Below are 18,352 nucleotides of genomic sequence, written 5' to 3' on the forward strand. Positions count from 1 at the left end.
CCTTGGTGGATCCCAGCCCCCACTGACATGCACCCCAAAACCTCCACTGTGTGTCTCCCTCGGATCAAACTATTGGGGGACATCGAAGTGGTACACAGCTCAAAGACAGCCCCTCATGAGTGCCCTAGGCATTGGCTCTTTCCCTTCGGTTTCCTTATCAAATGGGGACAACACTGGCCCCCAACTCTTGCTGGTCTGAGCATGAACCAAAGTAACAATGCCTCCCATGCTCAGAAGCTGCCTGGTCATTGTCAGGGTGGGTATAACTACGTGATTTCCCCTTTCCTATTGGCCAGCTGGGCAGGTTAGTGAAGGGCGAGGTGCTTCCATGTTGTGCAGGAGGCCCTGGCTTCACCGCAGCTGATTCCACTGAGTAACTACGTTGTACCAAGTGTCCTGGTCAGCGCCTCATGAATAGGCATAGCCACAGGGCATGCCTATGGTGAGGCTTAACTCCTCCCCATCCTAGATCCACTTTGGAGCTATAGGAACAAAAATTGCAGTCAGGATAAATGACTTGTTCAAGGCCTAACACCTAATGAACTGCAGAAATGGGATCTGAACCCAGCAGCCTGACTCTGGAGTCCAGGTGCAAGACCACTGCACCACACCACCTCCCGAGTCCACGGTGGCTTCATCTCAGGAAACAGCTAATGGCCACATTGCTGCAGTGATGGCTACACCCCAACCATACCTACCGCACTGCCTGTCTACTTCCCATCAGACTGATTCTCCTTTATTTCATTATTTTGCTTTCCTTCGGTGGGAAGGAGGAAAAAAAAATCAATCCTGAATGAAACCAAGTTTACTTGGAAATGAGATGGAACTCTCCACAACCGAAACCATGTAATTAGCCAATGTTAATCTCCTGGTGCTTCTCCCCTCCCCACACCAAAAATACACTAACATTTGCAAAAGAGAATTCATCTTTACCTAAAACTATAATTAAGCAGCTGCTGGCGGTTACCTTGGTGACATTTTTTTTTTAAATCCTCCACTACAGCTCCTCACTCTGGATAATATAAACTTGGCAGCCAAATAAGTCAACAGGTTGCCCAGGAAACTGTTTCCTTGACAACCATGAAGAGGAGGGGGATGGAAGAGTTGGGGAAATGTCAGAGTAACAGTGTTTCATTAAAGAAGAAAAAGCCCCTTTGGCATGGTTGAGCAGCTCTCAACTTGTACCGAGTCGCCAAACAGCACAAAACTGCCTCTTTGTACATGAAGACGGCCGCCGGGGGAATGTCCAAACCCCAGTTTCTCTTCAGCAGCTCTCACTGGGGCGGCTGGCTTTCCCACAGAGGGCTCAGAGCCCAGCAGACGGGGGCAGCATCGGGCCCATTCATTCCCACTCCCCTGGGTGCGAAGTCCCTCTGTTTGCCAATGTTGCCCAGAGCCTTGGCTTGCATCTCAGTGGGCCAGGATCCCTGGGAACAACACGTAAAACACCGGAGAATTTTGGACATTTTCTAATCTGGGTTCTTGCTGATTGTTCCCTGCTGCCCCTCATTCTAACACAGCCAGCTCCGGGTTGGGCAGAGGGGAGAGGGCATGCTCGCAGGAGGGAGAAATCTGAAAGTGCAGGCAGCTCGTGGTGGGGTTTAGCCACGTGTCCCCCACACTGGAAGAGAGCATGCCAGGGCCCTTAGTAGGGGGCAGGATGACCCTAGAGAGACACAGGTTTCTTGTGCTGTGGTGGCACCTCCAGCAGGGTCCTTGCGTCACTGGTGGTGAGGGACAGTGAGGACCTGCTGTGGATCTGAATGACCTGGGTAAGTGTGCACTGTTCTGTGCCTCAGTTTCCTCGATGATTCGGGACCTTGTCTCACCGAGAGTGGCCAGGAGAGCAGACCTAGGGATCAGTGTGGGCAAAGGACCACAAGGCCTGACCAGACCTTCAGAGCTATGGTGGGTCCCAAAGTTTCTCCACCCACTGGGATGGTGCAGGGAGAGCCCAGAATAAGAAAGGCCGGCTTGTGACATGGGTTTGGAGGACATGAAGAAATGTCCTTTCTTCTGCTGAGCATGGTGCCACAGAGCCAGACTGGGTGGGTACGCTTTCCAGCACTGCATCCCTCAGACTCCATCTCCCAGATTCCTTGAGGAGGTCCCGAGTCCGAATTCTACAGAGCAAAGGAGGGCAGGAGGAGGGCTGATCCAGAAGGTTCCAAGCTGGAAATTCCAAACCTGTTTCCCCTCCAGCTAGCTGGCCCCACCACGGCCACTGCCTCACACCTTGTTCAAACATGCTTTAAATCAAATTATTCTCAGATCCCGAATGGGGACACAAGGACAGAGTGCTAATCCGCCCAGCGTGCAGGGTGACCTCAGGAAGGCCCTCTCAGCTGTCACTTTACAGATGAGAAACCAAGGCACGGAGAAGCAGCAGGGCCACCCTGTGCGGGCTCACCAGGTCAGGGCCGGACAGGTCGCAGGGTCAGGGCTTCAGGTCCTGGGCTGCTCCTGTCAGTCTTGCTCTGTACCGCACCCCTCCCTGTCTCTGTGCCCTTTTATCCTGCTTTCCTACTTCCCTTCTCCCTACTGTTTTCCTTCCTTTTTTTTTTTCTTGCTCAAAGATTCCAGCGGCTCTCAGTTGGGGGTGATACACCAATGGGACATGCAGCCCTGTCCAAAGGCAACTTTGGTGTCACACTCACATAGGAATGATATCAGGAACTTCCAAATGATATTAGGGAAATATGCTAGCTCCCAACCTGCCAGATGTCTGATACACTGAGTTCGTACTCCCCAAAAATGAATTCTGAGGAACAGAGGCTAAGAGTAGGAAGTTTTATGGAGGGAAAGAGAACTGCTGTCCAGGGGGGCCAAAGGGGACCCAGAAAGCAGAGCAAATCACTAGGTGGGTATAAGGCGGGACAAAACCGTGATCAACCAATCAGATTACAAGTATGGTCGCCTAGGTAACATCGATCCAATGGGGAAGCAGGTCACATGGCAAGCGCACACGGAAAGAACAGGATTTTTCCTGGAGGGGGCGGGCCCTGGAGATCCTGGTCCCCCACCCAGTGATTGATGCCTATTTAGAATATTGATCATTTTTTTATGTCTCAGGGGACGTATGTAGACGCTGTCATCCCATCTTTTTTTTTTTTTTTTCGTCTTTTTCATCGGTACCGGGGATCGAACTCACGACCACACACTTGCAAGGCAGGTGCTTATGCCGCTGAGCTGAATCCCCAGCCCCTGCATCTTTGTTTTGAGGCCTCCATTCCCAGCTGCTCTGTGTTCTTACCTCCTCCACTAACTTCCCCCAGGGCCTCGCGCTGCCCGGTGCCTGTATTTCTACCTAACTTAGCCGTCCATAATAATGCTGAGAGCAGGTTGTGCCTCCTGGTGGAGCAGAGGGCCGGATGCTGCCTAGGGCATGCTAGAGCCCCCAGGACCACAAATATATATTTGTTCAGCCACAAATATATCAGCACCGCAGAGGTTGAGAGAGACGCCTGTCATCACAGGAGGAGACACGGCTTTTGGCGGGCACTATGCTTGGAGCTGGACCTGCCACATGGCATTGCGCTGTTGTCGTTGTCTGTGGTGTTGCTGTCGGTCCTGCTGCCCTGGCAAGTGTGCGTTATTCACCAGGCACAGAGAACAAACACCTTGAGCCTCAATTCCGAGGCTGATTAACCTCCCAGGAATCCACCCACTTCCTCCCACGGGGAAGGCCCTGCAGTCCACAAAGCAGTGACACCTCTTTTCTGCGGACAGTCTCCTCTGAGTGTGGCTCTCTCGGTGATGGGAAGGTGCCGAAACTCTTCCTTTCCAAATGCGGGCAGGATTTTAGGAGAGGGAAAGAAAAAGACAGAAAGAAAAGGCGTCTAGGAAACGCCAATACACCCCCACCCACAAGGCACCGCTTACAAGCTGAAGAATCTCAGGCCTCAAAAACAACTGAAGATGGATGGCTTTGCCCAGCTGCCTTTCCCCCTTCTACCCACCACGCTGAACAAAGAGCAGGCCTGGAAGGAACGCGCCTGGCATATTTAACAGCTCTGTGGAAGGTGAAGGGGAGCCAGGCTGGTCACGCGGTGGGGGGTCTGCTCGACCTCTAAAAAAACAGCGCTAAAAATAGCCCTACCACTAGTCATTTACAAATTCAAAAGGCTGTTTAGACAGCCCTGCGATCAGACTGCAGCTGATACAGCGCTTCTCCCCAGTGATTAAACACAGCCTGATTTTTAAGTACCAAACAGCTGCCTCCAGGTTGGGCTAAGACACCACTCCAAGTCCGTTTTGATTGGCACGCCAGGGCGTCCTAATCACAGCTCCCATCCTCAGCTTTGAAACTCAATGACATTCAGGCTGCGGGAAAGGGCAATGGGGGGCCGAGGACCACTTTAATAAAAGAGCCTCCCGCTCAGCCACTGTCCCCAAACCAAAGTGTGTTAGCCGGGCAGCTGGGCGTCAGCAGGCCTAAAAGGCAAAGGAGGAGTCAAAATACCATGTTTTGTCAGTTATAGTTAAGTAAAAAATAAAGGCCTCGGGGTATAATACATGTATAAGCATTTGTTAGTCCCTAAAACATAGGGCCTCTGTTTCTTTCCTGTTTTAATTTTAATTTTATTTTGAGACAGGGTCTCACTATGCAGTGAAGGCCCTCAACTCACTACCTAGTGCAGGCTGGCCTCGAACTTGTAGCAATCCTCCTGCCTCAGCCTCCCAAGTACCAGGATTATACCATGCACAGCTAGTGCCTCTGTTTCAAAGACATACAGAGTTCCTGGTTGCCTCAGCCTACAGCCCAAGAATATCAGGAGAGGAATGTTTTTTAAATACCCTCTGGGGCCACAGATACAGCTCAGCGGCCTTGTTGGCAAGTGTAAGGTCATGAGTTCGATTCTTGGTACCAAAAAAAAAGATCTCAAAAAACAAAAAATCCTCCTACCTGGTGTTGGGACCTGGATTAAATTAAGAATTTATCTTTCATAAACTGCTTACATAACTAAGACCCATCAATCAGGGAGCACTACTGACCGTCTAACAGGGACAGAATAACATCTTGCAATTCAAGTTCAGAACCCACTGTAATGACCCCAGTCCTCTGGACCCCGGGAATAACTCATGTGCATGAAGAGGCCAGGGTGATTCTCCTAACCGTGATCAAATTCTTTCATCAAGTTCATAAAAGGATGGAGGAGGTTGGCAGGGCAGGTTCCTTCCAGTTTCCCAGCGACTACACTCGCCCTGCCCGGGAGGGAGGGCAGCAGAGGAAGCCGCCCAGGACGGCCAGGCCAAGCTCCAGGTGGGTTCCCCGAAAGCTCCTGCTTGGGAGGCTCACTGGGAACCCAGTGGGCAGCGGCGGGCTGGGGGTGGTCTCCATGGAAGCCAGGCGGTCTGGTGCCCAGGAATGTGTGCCATGTCCCTGAATTAATTTAGGGAGAAAAGAGGATGCCTGGGCTTCCTTTGAGGGAGGATGGAGATGTCCTAAAATTAGATGATGAAAGCGCTTGCCTGGTAAGCGTGAGGTCGTGAGTTCAATCCCTGGTACCAAATATAAATAAATAAAATAAAATAAAAGTAGACAGTGGTGGTGGTTATGCAGTTCAGTGATGGGAATTTATCACGAAAGGTGAATTAGGGGTTGAGGGTCTTGCTCGGGGCTCAAACCCTTACCTAGCATGCACAAGGCCCTGGACTGTTTAAAAGAACAGTTTTTAAAAAAATAACCACTATGTGCTTTTTTCTTAAGCTAATGGTGCATTTTCTGTGTGTAAACTAAATTTCAGGCAGGCCTCTATTTAAAAAAGAAAATAGGTGAAGTCATACATAAAGTTACTCTAGATAAATTTTTCCCTTTTTGGGGAGGTTTGCACTAAAAGACGCTGGATTCAAATCCTGCCTCTGCTTTTTTGTGGATGTGGGAATCTGGACACAAACTTAGACTTCTCAAATCTCAACTGTCCCAGCCATAAAATGTGGGTACTGAAAGTGTCCTCTGCTCTTTGGGGTACCCTGAGGACTGAGGCTGTCTATATACAGAGCAGACACAGGGAAGGGCTCGCTACAGAAGAAAATGAGGGAAACCAATTATTTGTAAGAAGCTGGACAAGTTCAACTCACAGGTGCCTAAGTGGGCTGGGCTGGAAACACAAGGACAGGACTCGGTGACTCTTTCTGGAGAGCGCATTGACCTGAATCCTGGCCTGGGCAGGTGACCCAGAGCTGTCAGACCAAAAAAAAAAGCTGGCATTTATTGAGCACTTACTATAGGCGAAGCCTCGCCTCTGTGCAGTATTTCACGGAGTCTTTATTTCAACCCCAGGAAGCGGGGATGACCACATCCCCAGGTTACCACGGAGGAAACAGATGTAGAAGTGGAGCCGCTTGTACAGAACCCCAGAGACAGCAAAGCTGATTCAGATCCAGCAGCCTGAAACTGAGCAGGGCCAGGTCTGACGCCTACCAGCTCAAGAGAGTCAGTAGTTAAACATCCAGGAATTCTGATTATTATACAAGAATTTCAGAAGCAGATTTTATTAAACCACTGGAGCAACTGTGGTACAAGTTAGCCGTGAGGCGAGCATGTACATGCGGAGGTCAGCGGCTGTTCCCAGCGGGTACTCTCTCCCTTCCTGGTCAGCCGGGCTCCCTGCATGTCACTGATTCCCACACAAGGAGGGGACACCTGGGTCCCTCTTCCTGCACACTGATAAAACCATCAAAATCAAACAGACCTATGAGGTTAAACCTGTTATTTGCATCAGTGGTGATCAAAATAGCCTCCAGGGTGATGAACCTGGGGGTCCACATGGACCCCAGAGCTTCGGAGTGCCCACAGGCCCCTTTGACTGGAAAGGCAGCAGCCCCCAGGGTATGTGGGCGGGAAAGAGGGTCTATTTAAAGACACCCGGCATCTCCACGGCAACGGGAAGCAGCTGTCCCACGAGCTTTAGGGAGGGGACCCCTTCCTTCCTCGGACTGTGATGCCACAGATTCAGCAGCCCCCTGGGGAGTAGGCGAATGCTTTTTGCAGTTTCCGCAGGGAGCCGGTCTGGAGGTGGAGACTACGTGGGTGTTGATCTCAAGCTAGCAAACTTCAAAGTAGTGTCTGACAGCCCAGGGCTCTGCAGAAGAGACACGCCATGACTGTTCCATGAATGAATGAGTGGACGGAAGAGGACCGCCTGTGCGTGAAGTGCAAAACAGTCCTCAGGGCTGCGGATGAAGGTGGGAAACGGTACGGAGAGGTCTCTCAAAAACTAAAAGAACTACCATGTGTCCACATTCCACGCTGGGCCCAGAGGGCAAGAGGGCAGTCGGCGGGTGGAAGAGGTGCGGTCCTCGGGACTCGGTCCCCCTGCATCTCTCTGCTGCAGCATCCTTGGGTGCAGGAGAGAAATGGAGACGGCCGGGTGTCCCTCGGGGGTGAATGGGTAAAGGGAGCATGGTGTATATGGCGACAGCAGAGCCCCAGGCTGCCACAGGAGAATGAACTGCTGTTATCTGGGGCGACTGCAGTGATCCTGAAGGACATTTTGTTAAGTGAAACGAGCCAGGTACAAAGAGACAAACACTGCAGGTTCTCACTCACGTGTGTCAGGAGGGGGCAGAATGGGGTCACCAGAGGCTGGGAAGGAGGAGCCTGAGTGGAGAGAGAAGAGGGGGGTTTGGGGTGCAAACAGGGACAGAGGTGGGGTGAGTTCCAGTGTCCCATGGCACAATGGGGTGACTGTGGCTCGTGACTGTATTGTGTGTTCCCAAAGAGCTAGGAACGAAGGATTCTGCGTGCGCCCCACACAGAGAAAGGCCAGGCCTAGAGGGGACCGGGGCTCATTACCCCGATTTGATCATAACACACTGCATGCAGGGTGGAACTATCACAGGGTACCACATCAATATGTACAATTACACCTCAATTCGGGCACTGTGTGGCCAGTCAAGTTCAGGGGGCCCAGTGAAGGGCTTCCCTGCACTGCAGCTCCCTTACCCCTCTCTGCCCGGTGCTGGCCAGGCGTGTGACTCACCCTGCCTGGGGGGGACTGCTGCAGTGTGGATGCCGAGCGTCCCCAGAGGCTCATCTGTGGAAGCCCTTGTCCCCAGGGTGGCAGATGCACTAGAAGGTCAAGGAGGGGTCCTTTGGAGGAACCCCCTAAAGGGGACCGTGGGGTCCTTAGCCCTTCCCCTTTTTATTTCTCTCGGGGAGCCGTGTGCTCCACCAATTGCTCCCACCATAAGGCCGAAAGTCTGGTCTTGGACTGCAACCTCCAAAGCCATAAGCTAAATAAACCTTTTCTCTTTGTAAGCTTATTATCCCAAGTATTTTGTTTCAGTAATGGAAAGCCGACAGATGCAGGATACAGTAACTCAAGCAGAGCTTGAAAAACATGTAGGCTACTCACTGTTTCAGGGCCATGGCCACCACCATGAGAACGTCTCCCACTGTCCAGAATACAGAGATAAGGGAGGAGCATTTAGGTACCTGGCAGAGGCCTGGCTAGACCACCAGTTCCCAAGGGACCAACTAGACAAGCAGACTCACGAACAGTGAAACTGCCCAGCTTAAAACTTCAGAGAAATAAGCTTTGAAAATTGTTTTGCTTTTCACTTTTTCAAAATTTTCTGAAATATTGGTGGGTTTTTTTTGTTGTTGTTGCTGTTGTTTTGTTTTGCTTTTTGTACCAGGGATTGAACTCATGACCTTGTGCTTGCCAGGCAGGCACTTATGCTGCTGAACTAAACTTCCAGCCCAAATATTGGTTTCTTAAAAATAAATTTCATTGTGTATATTCAAAGTTTTCAACACAATGCTATGGAATACATAAAAACAATAGATGGTTTAAAGGACCATTTAAATGGCCAAGGCTGGGGCTGTTCGTCATGCAGCATAACTACCTGATACAAACTGCCTGCTTTGCAGTTGTTCACAGAGTTCAGGTGGGCCTGTTTCTTTCTCCCCTCAGAATGTCCACCTCATGGAGAATCTGATACAGCATGTTTCTTACTGGAATACTCAGGTAAAAGATCATTTTGCATGGGGACTGAAGAATTCTGTCTTCCGCTAAGTGAATAAAAACATTACTGAACGTTTCTGCTCTCGGGGAATATGGTCCCCATGGGTGAGAAAGACAATCAGCACGATCTGAAGGAACAAAGGCCTTCATTTCCTTTCCTGCTTTGAAAGATGCGTTTTGCCTGGATCAGTGCTCATCTGTCCTCCCCGCCCACCCGGTGCCTGACAGCCAGACCTGGGACATCATCTGGCCTGGAGCCGACAATGAAGAAGGTATTTGGGCCGTGCTCTTCTTATGAGATTTCTTTTCCAGGTGTGGCCTAAAATCTCAGGCTACTCAGAATCTACTCTGCTAAGCACTGGTGGAATCCAAAATAGGGTTTTCAGGCTTTCCCAGCCATGGTAGTGAAGTGGTTTACAATCTCCCTACTCAAACACAGCCATTGCCAAAGGATTCTCTGGGCAGTGGTTACAAGTGCTGAGCCCCTGCCCAGCATCAGAACCTGCATCTAGGCTCACGGCATGTGATGGCTGCCCATGCATAAGTGGAGGCTCTCCCTCCGAGGAACCTGAGGCCCAGGGCACAAGGGCACCCCAGCTGTTGGTGTTATAAAGGACACTGTCCCCCAGCAAGAGTGCAGGGCAGGTCCTCCACCCCATCGCATGTGCACAACCAGGCTTGTGGGAGTCCCGCTGTCCGAACCCACTCCTGAGTCTTGTGGTCTGGGATGCCGCACTTTGTACCCCTAAAGGGCTGCACAGACCCAGAGGGCTCACTCCTGAGAAGCCCTCTGTCCTGTCCCAAGATTAAGGGTCTCAGCTGCTCCCCTCTGATCTCAACAGGAAAGCCCCAGGCTGAGAAGAGGAGAGCTCTAAGCAATCTCGGTGGCAATCATTAACCCAGTTTATTAACACAGCACAAGAATCCTAGGGATATTTTAAACTTTTAAAATATCCTTGCAGGCTAATGGCAGTGAAAACTAAGCATTTTTAAAAAGCAAAAAAGCCCTGTAGCAAGAGTTCAATTCAAACCAAAATGCTCTCTGAATTTTAACAATCCTATTTTAAGATCTTAATGAGCCCTGGAAATCCTGTTAATTTAAATTACCGGCCACACACAGACAACTTCCCTGAAATAATTCACACCTTCAATCATCTCAGGGAATATTCTCTCCCCCCAAAATTATCTATAATGTATAGATGAGGTTGTTTGCTGCTTCTGCTGACACATGAGTTTTCGGGAACTCTCTAAACTTTGGAATGAAAAGACAAACCCCCCAGGCAGTGTTTCCACGTGATCTTTTTTGGTCCCTGTTCACAGTAACCTTTTCCAAAAAGAGCCAGTGAGGCTGAAGGTGATTCCAATTATTCAGCTGCCAGCGTTGTAAAGACAAAGCTCTGCTGCGACAGATAGGACGGGTTTAGAGCAGCGTTTCAGTCATTTCCTTTTAGAAGAAAAAAAACAGTCTTGTTTGAAAGGTGTTCTGGAACAGGAGCTGCTGGGAGGTTAATTAGAGGAGGAGGGGACTGAGGGAACCCCTGGCGCGTGCCTCTCTCTCCCTCTTTCTCTTTATCTCTCTCTGCAGGGGGATGAGCCTCTCCTAAGGCCCAGCCTGCTAACTTCAGAACGGATCAGGTGGGCCCCTGCCTTTGGGATGGGCCACTGTAGGTAATATAGGAGTGACGTCAGCCCTCCAGAGGATGCTGGGAAACTACCGACTCCAGCCTGCCGGATGTCAGAGACGTGGAGTTCGAGCTTCCCAGAACCAGAGAAGGAACTCTGAGGGACCGTGGAGGTTAAGTGTGGGAATATTTATTCAGAGAGACAGGAAGGCGGGGTGGTAGGGTGGTGGTGGGGTTAAGTGGGTTGCCCACGAGCCCACTTCACAGAGGAAGTTTTATAGAGCAAAATCACGAGGTGGGTACCACGCAGGCTAAAGCTATGATCAACTCGTAAGAGTATAAATGTGGCCGCTTAGATAATATCGATCCAGTGGGGAGCAGGCCATGAGCAGGAGTTCACGGGAGAACAGAGAGCTTTTCGGGAAGAGATGGTCGGGGGCTTGGTCACCCACCGAGGTGACTGGCGTCTGTCTGGACCTCACTGGACCAGGCGTTAGTTACCACTGCTTATCTTATCCCCGGCAGGATCATGTAGGCCTGATCATTTCCTCTGTATCTTGAGGCCTGGCCTCCACTAGATGCGCCTCTGGCCTCAGGTGTACCGTGTTTTCGGCTTCCGCTTGATTCTCTCCAGGGCCCTGTCTGACTGCTTGTGATATTTCCATCTAACTCAGCTGTCTGTAACAGAAGTATCTGCCAAAGGGACCGAATCACACCATTCTTTTCTTGTTCTGGGTACTGGAGAGAACTTTTCCCCACATCTCTCAGTCTTAGGAGTGACCAGCATTGACCTCACCTCTGACCCCAAAGGGAAGGACAGACGCCTGTCCGCAAACTCCAAGGACACAGTGATGGGCACAGCTGAGCGAGGGAGATTGACAAGGTCTTCCTGAGTCCTGGATCCAGCCATACCTGAAGCCTCTAGACTCCTAAGAATTAATAAATTCCCCTTGTTTGGTTTTGTGCTTGCCCAGTTTTGGATTGAGTTTCTGCTGCTTGCAACCAAACAGAACTGGCTACTTCATTCCATTTGGAATCCCTCAGGGGTAAAGGAATCACCAAATTCCTCTGCCCCTCCTCAAAAAACACACAAGAGCTCATCCAGTCCTCCAGTGCAGCTCCACATACCTGTGGGTGCCAGTGCCCTGCTCTTTTATAAAAGTCCACAGGCTTAGTAAAGTTTCCCGGGGACAGGAGTCTGCATCCTCCGCCCATAGCTGGTCTGAGAACACTCCAGATCCTAAAGAGGCAACATACGTCTGTAGGTGGCTTGGGAAACAGTCTTCTGCCTGAAGGAGGAAAAAATCCACCAACAAAACCAAAATCCTAATATTAGATTTCATAGGCTACCAAGTAAACTTTCTCTCTTATAGAACAAATTGTTTCTATAGAAACCAATGCCTTTCTAGCAGCTCAATTCCTATCAGAGTCTCCGTGGGAAGAGATTGGGGAAATTAGGGAAGCATAGAAAAAGGCAAATGCCTGCTGGGGGTCTCCCCACGCCTCCACCCCAGACCCACAGAGGGCAAACGCCACTCTCCTCCCAGAGCCCCAGCACCCGGGGTGACTCTGGCAGCCCTGGGGGATGCAGTTCCAGCCAGGTCGCCTCTGGTCACCCAAGCAACACATTCCTCAAGTTACTGGAGCCTAATTCAGGGTGGCAACTTTTACTCTGAGTCACCTTCTGGGGGTCGGGGGCTCCCCAGGGCCAGAGTGGGCGGAAGTGTACGCAAACCCCCATGCTAAGTGCTGGCCACCTTGCCTGTGCTTGGACATCCGGAGAAAACCCTTTCACCTGGAGAAACCCAAGCGCACACGTTGCAAGAAGACTCCATGAGGCTGCCCAGCTGTCAGGGAGCCCCGCTAGTGAATACTCTGAATACTCTCCTCTCTCTCCCCAAGAGTGGGCGGCGGGATGCCCAGTTGCGGTCACTCTCTTTCTCCAATGCTCTGTGTCTGGAATCTTCTGCCTGGAGTCTGACGTCTGCCTGGAGAAGGGCGGAATCCCCACCAGCTCTCACCAAGGATGCAGCCCCGGCCGGGTGGACAGAGAGGGAAGCCAGGAAGCTGAGGTCGCAGTCATCGAAACAAGAACCTGACAGCCCAAGCGGCCACGGCCTTGCTGCGAGCTGAGGACGACATGCCCATCCGTGGAGTGGGGTGACAGGAGGTGTGAATGGGGAGCCCCACTCCACAGGAGCCTCACCATCCCGCAGGGGCCAGAGGATCCAGCGGTCCAGGGAAACTGAGTGTGTGGGAGGCGGCGGGGGCATGGACTGCACTGGAGGGGTTCGACTCTGTCTCAGCCTTGGGGCTGCACCCCTGTGTGCCCCCTGGGCCTCCTCCAGCCACGGGTGTGCTGAGGCGGGGTCCCCTGTGGGGCTGCAGCCCCCGACCCCCACTCCCGTGGGGTTGGACGGTGTAGAAGCCAATGGAGAAGGCTCAGGACAAGCAGGAGGAGCTCGTGAGATGTCGGGCTGCTCCCCTTCACCTCCTCCCGCACCTCCGAGGGGGTCGAGCCCTCACCCCACCCCGCCCCCTGAGAGGCAGGAGCCTCCTCCCCAGCTCCCTGCTTCCGCTCACAGACCACAGCCAGCAAATCTTCCGTGCACAGCTAGAGGGGCCTGTTGGATTGTTTTGTTTTGTTTTTTGAGACAGGATCTTGCTGTGTAGCTCAGGCTGGCTTCTAACTGAGAGAGATCCTCTTGTCTCAGCCTCGCAAGTGCTGGGATTATTGGCATGCACCACCACACCTGGCTCTGAGGAGTGTTTTTTCCCCCAGAGGAATGTTTTTGAAGCACGAGTCAAATCATGCCACTTTGTCATACTTTTCCTATGGCTCCCAGGTCCTTCAGAATAAAAGTTGGAGGTCTAATAGTGACCTACAAGGTCCTCAGTGACCTGCCCCCACCCTGCCACCAGCTGCTGGCCACACTGCTCCCTTGATGTTCTTCAGGCACTTTAGGCACGTGCCTGCCACAGGGCTTTTGCATCACCCACCCTGTGGATGCTCAAATGGCCAGCTCCAAGGCCATCCTGCAGCTGTGCTCCCTAGGACAGGATCCTTGTGCCACCTTCCTTTGGCTACTCAGTATAAACTGCCAGCACCCACTCCCAGGACTTAGCCTTCCTCCCCCACTAGGAGACAAACTCCAGGACAGCAGGGAGTGTTTCCCAAAGGAGCACTGAGCACAGAGCAGACTGTCCACAACCTGTGAGGGAAGACAGAGAGATAGGGTGAGCCGGGAGCAGGGGTGGGGCACAAGCTCCAACCCCAGGCTCCAGGCTCAGGTACACACAGCACCTCCTGTGTGGGCGCCCGCCATGGGGCAGGCGGAAGGTGCTGAGGTCCTGGTGAACCAGGTGGACGTAGACTTTTATATAGAAGAGCAAAGGACAGAGACAAGACATTTCGTGTCCCCTTTTAGCTAAGCTGTGGCTTTGTGGCCAAATTCAGTGTTGTACAGGAACTATCAGAATGAATCTTAAAGAAGGGGCTGGAGCTGGGAAATGGGCTCATTTTGCTCTTTGCCCTTTCTTCCTTTCTGATCTCTGGAATACAGACCTAATGGCTAATGCTCCAGCAGTTATTTTGGGCCATGAGGCAAACTTGTAGGAGGTGGTGGTGGAACAGAAGCTCCAGCTACTTGAAGACCTGGAACTTGTTAGTACTGGTTAGTACCAGACTGGCTACTTCTGGAACTTTTAGAGGAGAGAAAATACAGTGCCATTTGATACACAACAGGGCTGTGTCAGGACTTTCATAGATCTTGGGCATTTTTGCCTTCACGAATGCCTTCATCTGTGGGAGAAAAAACATTTAACATTACATTGTTATGGCTGTATTAGCATAAAGGCTAAAACACTCCAAGCTGGATTTGTTATGTATTGGCTATTATTGCATTCATGACTTGCCTTCTGATTCTAAAAGAAACTAAAATGTTTTCCACTTTTGTGAGCCTTTGTAGTGTCACAGGGCCCAGGCTTTGGCTTCCTCCTGGTTTTGGAGAAGCCGAGAGCCATGCACAGGTCCCGAAACACCCCACCCTGCCTGCGTTCAGGAGGTGGAAATCAAGGCCGAACACACTAAGTAATGCCTAGACTTGGAGCTTGGTCTAGCTCAACCATAAGGACTAAATTCTTAACTTCTTAGCTAGAAAAGGAGCTATTTTTAGCACAGGAAGGTGATTCTTGGTAGGCTCTTATTATCATTTTTATTAATGCAAACAGCTGCGTGCCAAAGAAAAATAATATTGATGGATGTAGCAACCGACCAGATCAGCAAGCAGGCCTCCGGCCAGCACCTTTGCAATGATGAGCCCGTCTCGTCTCGGCAGGAAAGGTTTTAAATCCCCATCTTTTTCAGGGCTGGATTTACGTGTCCAATACCACAAAGAAAACAACTCCACTTAGTTTGACAAACTCCACGATGCAAAGTAAATTATTCTTCTGGATGTGATCCTAAAAATAGCAGGGACCCGCTCTCTTTAGAGACAGCAGCAGTGACTCTGAGTGTGCTGTTTTAAGGGCACGAGTGTGTTTTGAAACACAGAGACTCTTCTGTGGTCTCGGGAAGGGGAAAAAATTGATTTTCCAGATCGCATGATAAATCATGGGACAAACAACATCAGAGCCGAAGCAGAGCCACTCCGAGCAGAAGCGCCCTCAGGGTGCGGGTCCGCCTCGCAGCCTCCTCCTGCCTCCTCTGCAAGGGCCAGCCGGTCTTTCCCCAGCTCGGCACTGTGTTTTTATTTCCTTTTGTGACCTCTCACCACAAATTAAAAGACAAGGACACGTTGGTGAAACAAAGATGCCAGAATTACTTCTGGCCTGTGGACCCTGCCTGGCAGGGGAGGGTTAAGCATTTGGTTCCCCTGGAGAGTAGGAGAGGTGGCCTCCTGATGAAAGCCACGGATGCACAGAGGAATCTGACTGCTCCATACCTTCCCAGAATGGAGGTTAAAAATGAGGGTGCCAGGATCAGGCACCCCAAGATCAAATCCTGCCCTCATCCCTTCCCAGAAGAAAGAGTTGGGCAAGCAAATGAATGCAAGCCTCAGTTTTCTCATCTGTAAAGTGGCCACAATAAGAGTACCTTTCTCTTAGAGTTGATGGGGAGAATCAATAAGAAATGCACTTGAAGCCTTTAGCACACAGTAAATGTGCACTTGAGGTTCCCTGTAGACTACACTCAAAACGGGGAGAGGAAAGAGAAGAGTTTCTTAATTTGGGGGGACTTGTGGGGGTGAGAATGTTCTGCTTCCTAGGACTGGCCTCAGCTCCCCAGCTGTGTTCACCCTGTGAAAAGTCATAAGCTGGCCAAGTCTGACTTTCTCACTTCATGATGTCTTTAAGTAAGAAGTTCACTCCAACGACAGCAGAATCCCCGGTACAAAGCTGGAATTGTTGGATCGCAGCCAAGGAACCCCCTCGGGGGCCTCCATGTAGTCCCTGTTCCACACTCTGTCCTGGCATTACAGGCTGCTGAGCTAGTTAGAAATATTACAAGCAGGCAGACAAGGCTGGGCCCTCAAAGGAGCCAGAGCAGAAGTGCAGACACCTTGAAGCCTTGGAAGAGACAATCACCTCCCACTGCGGGCCAGATCTCAAGACAAAAGGCAAAGCGAATACACCCACATCCTAAGGATCCACAGTCCAGATAGTTCTCTGTCACCCTGAGGAAGCCAGGAGTCGGCATCCCAGCGTCTACAGGAAGTCACTGCTCTAAGCACGCGGCTATGTGACTCACGCCCCCATTTGTCCCCTATTTAATCAGTTTTACCTGGCAGTTAATCTTACTGGTTAATCATAGTTCTGTCTGGTCTTATGCCCACCTCGTGAATGCCCCTGTTTTCCCCATCTTGGACCCATCTCACCCGTGGTTTAACTCTACAAAAGTCCCTAGAAAAGACAGAGTGTTTGGCAACCCACTCGGGACCCCTTCTACCTCTCAGACAGAAGCTTTCTTTCTCTCAATAAATACATTCTGCTCTTAACCTCCATCATTCCTAAAATTCATTCTTGGATTTTAGAGAACACGAGCTCCTGCAGGACATGTAATAGTTCAGGAGTTTCACTCCCCTGTATCACTGGGGCAGCGGTGGGGGAGGTCTGTGGGCACTGAGGAGGGACAGTGAGAGGCACCCAGAGAGGCTGGCACGAGACAGAGACCTCTGCAAACCTTCAGGCAGAGCTCCAGCCGTGCTGCTGAAAAACGGAGCTCAAGACCCCTGAACCGGCCCCTAAGAGCTGCAGGGTGCACGGCCCTAGCCTGGGACCAGCCAGGGACAGAGCGAGTCCTCTGCAGGCAGTGCGTCTCTGCTGAAGCCACACGCGGGCCAGATTCTGGGAGGAGCCCTGGGTCCCGCTCTCCTGCTCCTGCAGCGCACTCAGTGGGCCACCTGGTCTGGGGACCGCATGCTGTGGCCTTTGTCCTGGGCCACCTTCTGCAGAACGGGCAGCTCCCTTCCGCTGGTGCCTGAGCTCTTAGCTTCCTGCTGGCTGAACTGAACTGGGCAGAAGACAGCTCCTGGGGAGCTGGGAGGCTGGCCCTGTGGGAACAACCCTGCTCTTCTCCGGTGTTCCCTCCTAGCAGAACCGTCTGGAAGCTGACAACTGACCTTTAGGTCAAGGCTGGGAGAGGGCCGCTGCTCCTCTGTGCACAGGGCAGATCCGGGCCCTGTGTCAGAAGGGCAGATACAAGGAAAAGGCGGTTCATTGTCAGTACTGATGTGCAGGTTGGTTAATTCTTTCAAGATGCTGAACAGCCCTGCCTGGAGGCTGCGGTCATTGACTCTGTCACCAGCTTCTGGTCCTGCTGTCTGGAGCCATCTCTGGGACAGCCACTTGGGCTTCCTTGCTTGTGCAGACCGGTTACATAGTGCCAGGGTGGAGATTCTGCCTAGGAGGAGGGCGGGGAAGGGAGGGCGGGGAAATGCAGAGGGAAGGGATGCTGCCTGCCTGCCGGAGAGGCACTGCTGAGGTGACACTGCATGGGACAGACCTGCTGTCCATTAGGAGCTGTGTGGCTTTGATCCAGTCCCATTTGTAGGCTTAATTCTTCATCTGCGAAATGGGGACAGATACCCTTACTTTGCATGGTTTACTGCAAGGATTCAAAACAACATGAGTTGAGCGGGGTGGTGCGCTCCTGTAACCCCAGCACTTTGGGAGGCTGAGGCAGGAGGATCACAAATTCCAGCGCAGCCTGGGCAACTTAGCACCTTAGCAGGACTGTCTCAAAATAAATATTTTTGGAAAGGAGAGGGACTGTGGATGTATCTCAATGCAAAGGCCCTGAGATCCATCACTAGTACTGGAAAAAAAAAAGTAATAATGGACAGTGCCAGGCCCTGTGAGCGTGTTTGACCACACTAGCTGTCACCCTGCAGAGGATCATCAGCCGGACAAAAGCAGAAACGTCTCCAGGCGCCCAGGAGAAGCAGTATAGATTCTGCATGCTGCCTTGATTGCTGTGTGGCGTTGGGCCACCGGCTTAACCTTTCTGTACCTTGGTTTCCTCCTTTGAAAATGGGCTAACAAATACTTCCCTGGGAAGGGAGCAGAAGGGTTGGTAGAGGGTGCCTGACAGAGGACAGACCTTCATGAAACTGCGCCTTTGCCCACCTGCAAGTCTGGCTCTACCCAAAATCTGTTCTCTGCTCCAGGCAGGCAGCCTTTTCCTGCGGATCACCCAGGTGTTAAACCAGCAGTTCACACCCGCACTGCGGAGCCTGGCCTAGCTTGAAGGCTTCAACC

At 51.5% G+C, this 18,352-nt stretch overlaps 1 long non-coding RNA gene across 1 annotated transcript; it reads left to right on the forward strand.

Moving 5' to 3' along the window:
• The first annotated feature begins 6,939 nt into the window (after window positions 1–6,939).
• Window positions 6,940–16,590, forward strand: LOC134475967 (uncharacterized). The gene is made up of 5 exons (XR_010047316.1): window positions 6,940–7,198; window positions 8,922–8,975; window positions 9,143–9,244; window positions 10,558–10,767; window positions 11,120–16,590. It is a non-coding gene; the product is annotated as an uncharacterized LOC134475967 (long non-coding RNA).
• Window positions 16,591–18,352: the final 1,762 nt, after the last annotated feature.

This window comes from Cavia porcellus, unplaced genomic scaffold, assembly GCF_034190915.1.
Source record: "Cavia porcellus strain 051 isolate PalLab524CR breed Dunkin Hartley unplaced genomic scaffold, mCavPor4.1 scaffold_5, whole genome shotgun sequence".
NCBI lineage: Eukaryota > Metazoa > Chordata > Mammalia > Rodentia > Caviidae > Cavia > Cavia porcellus.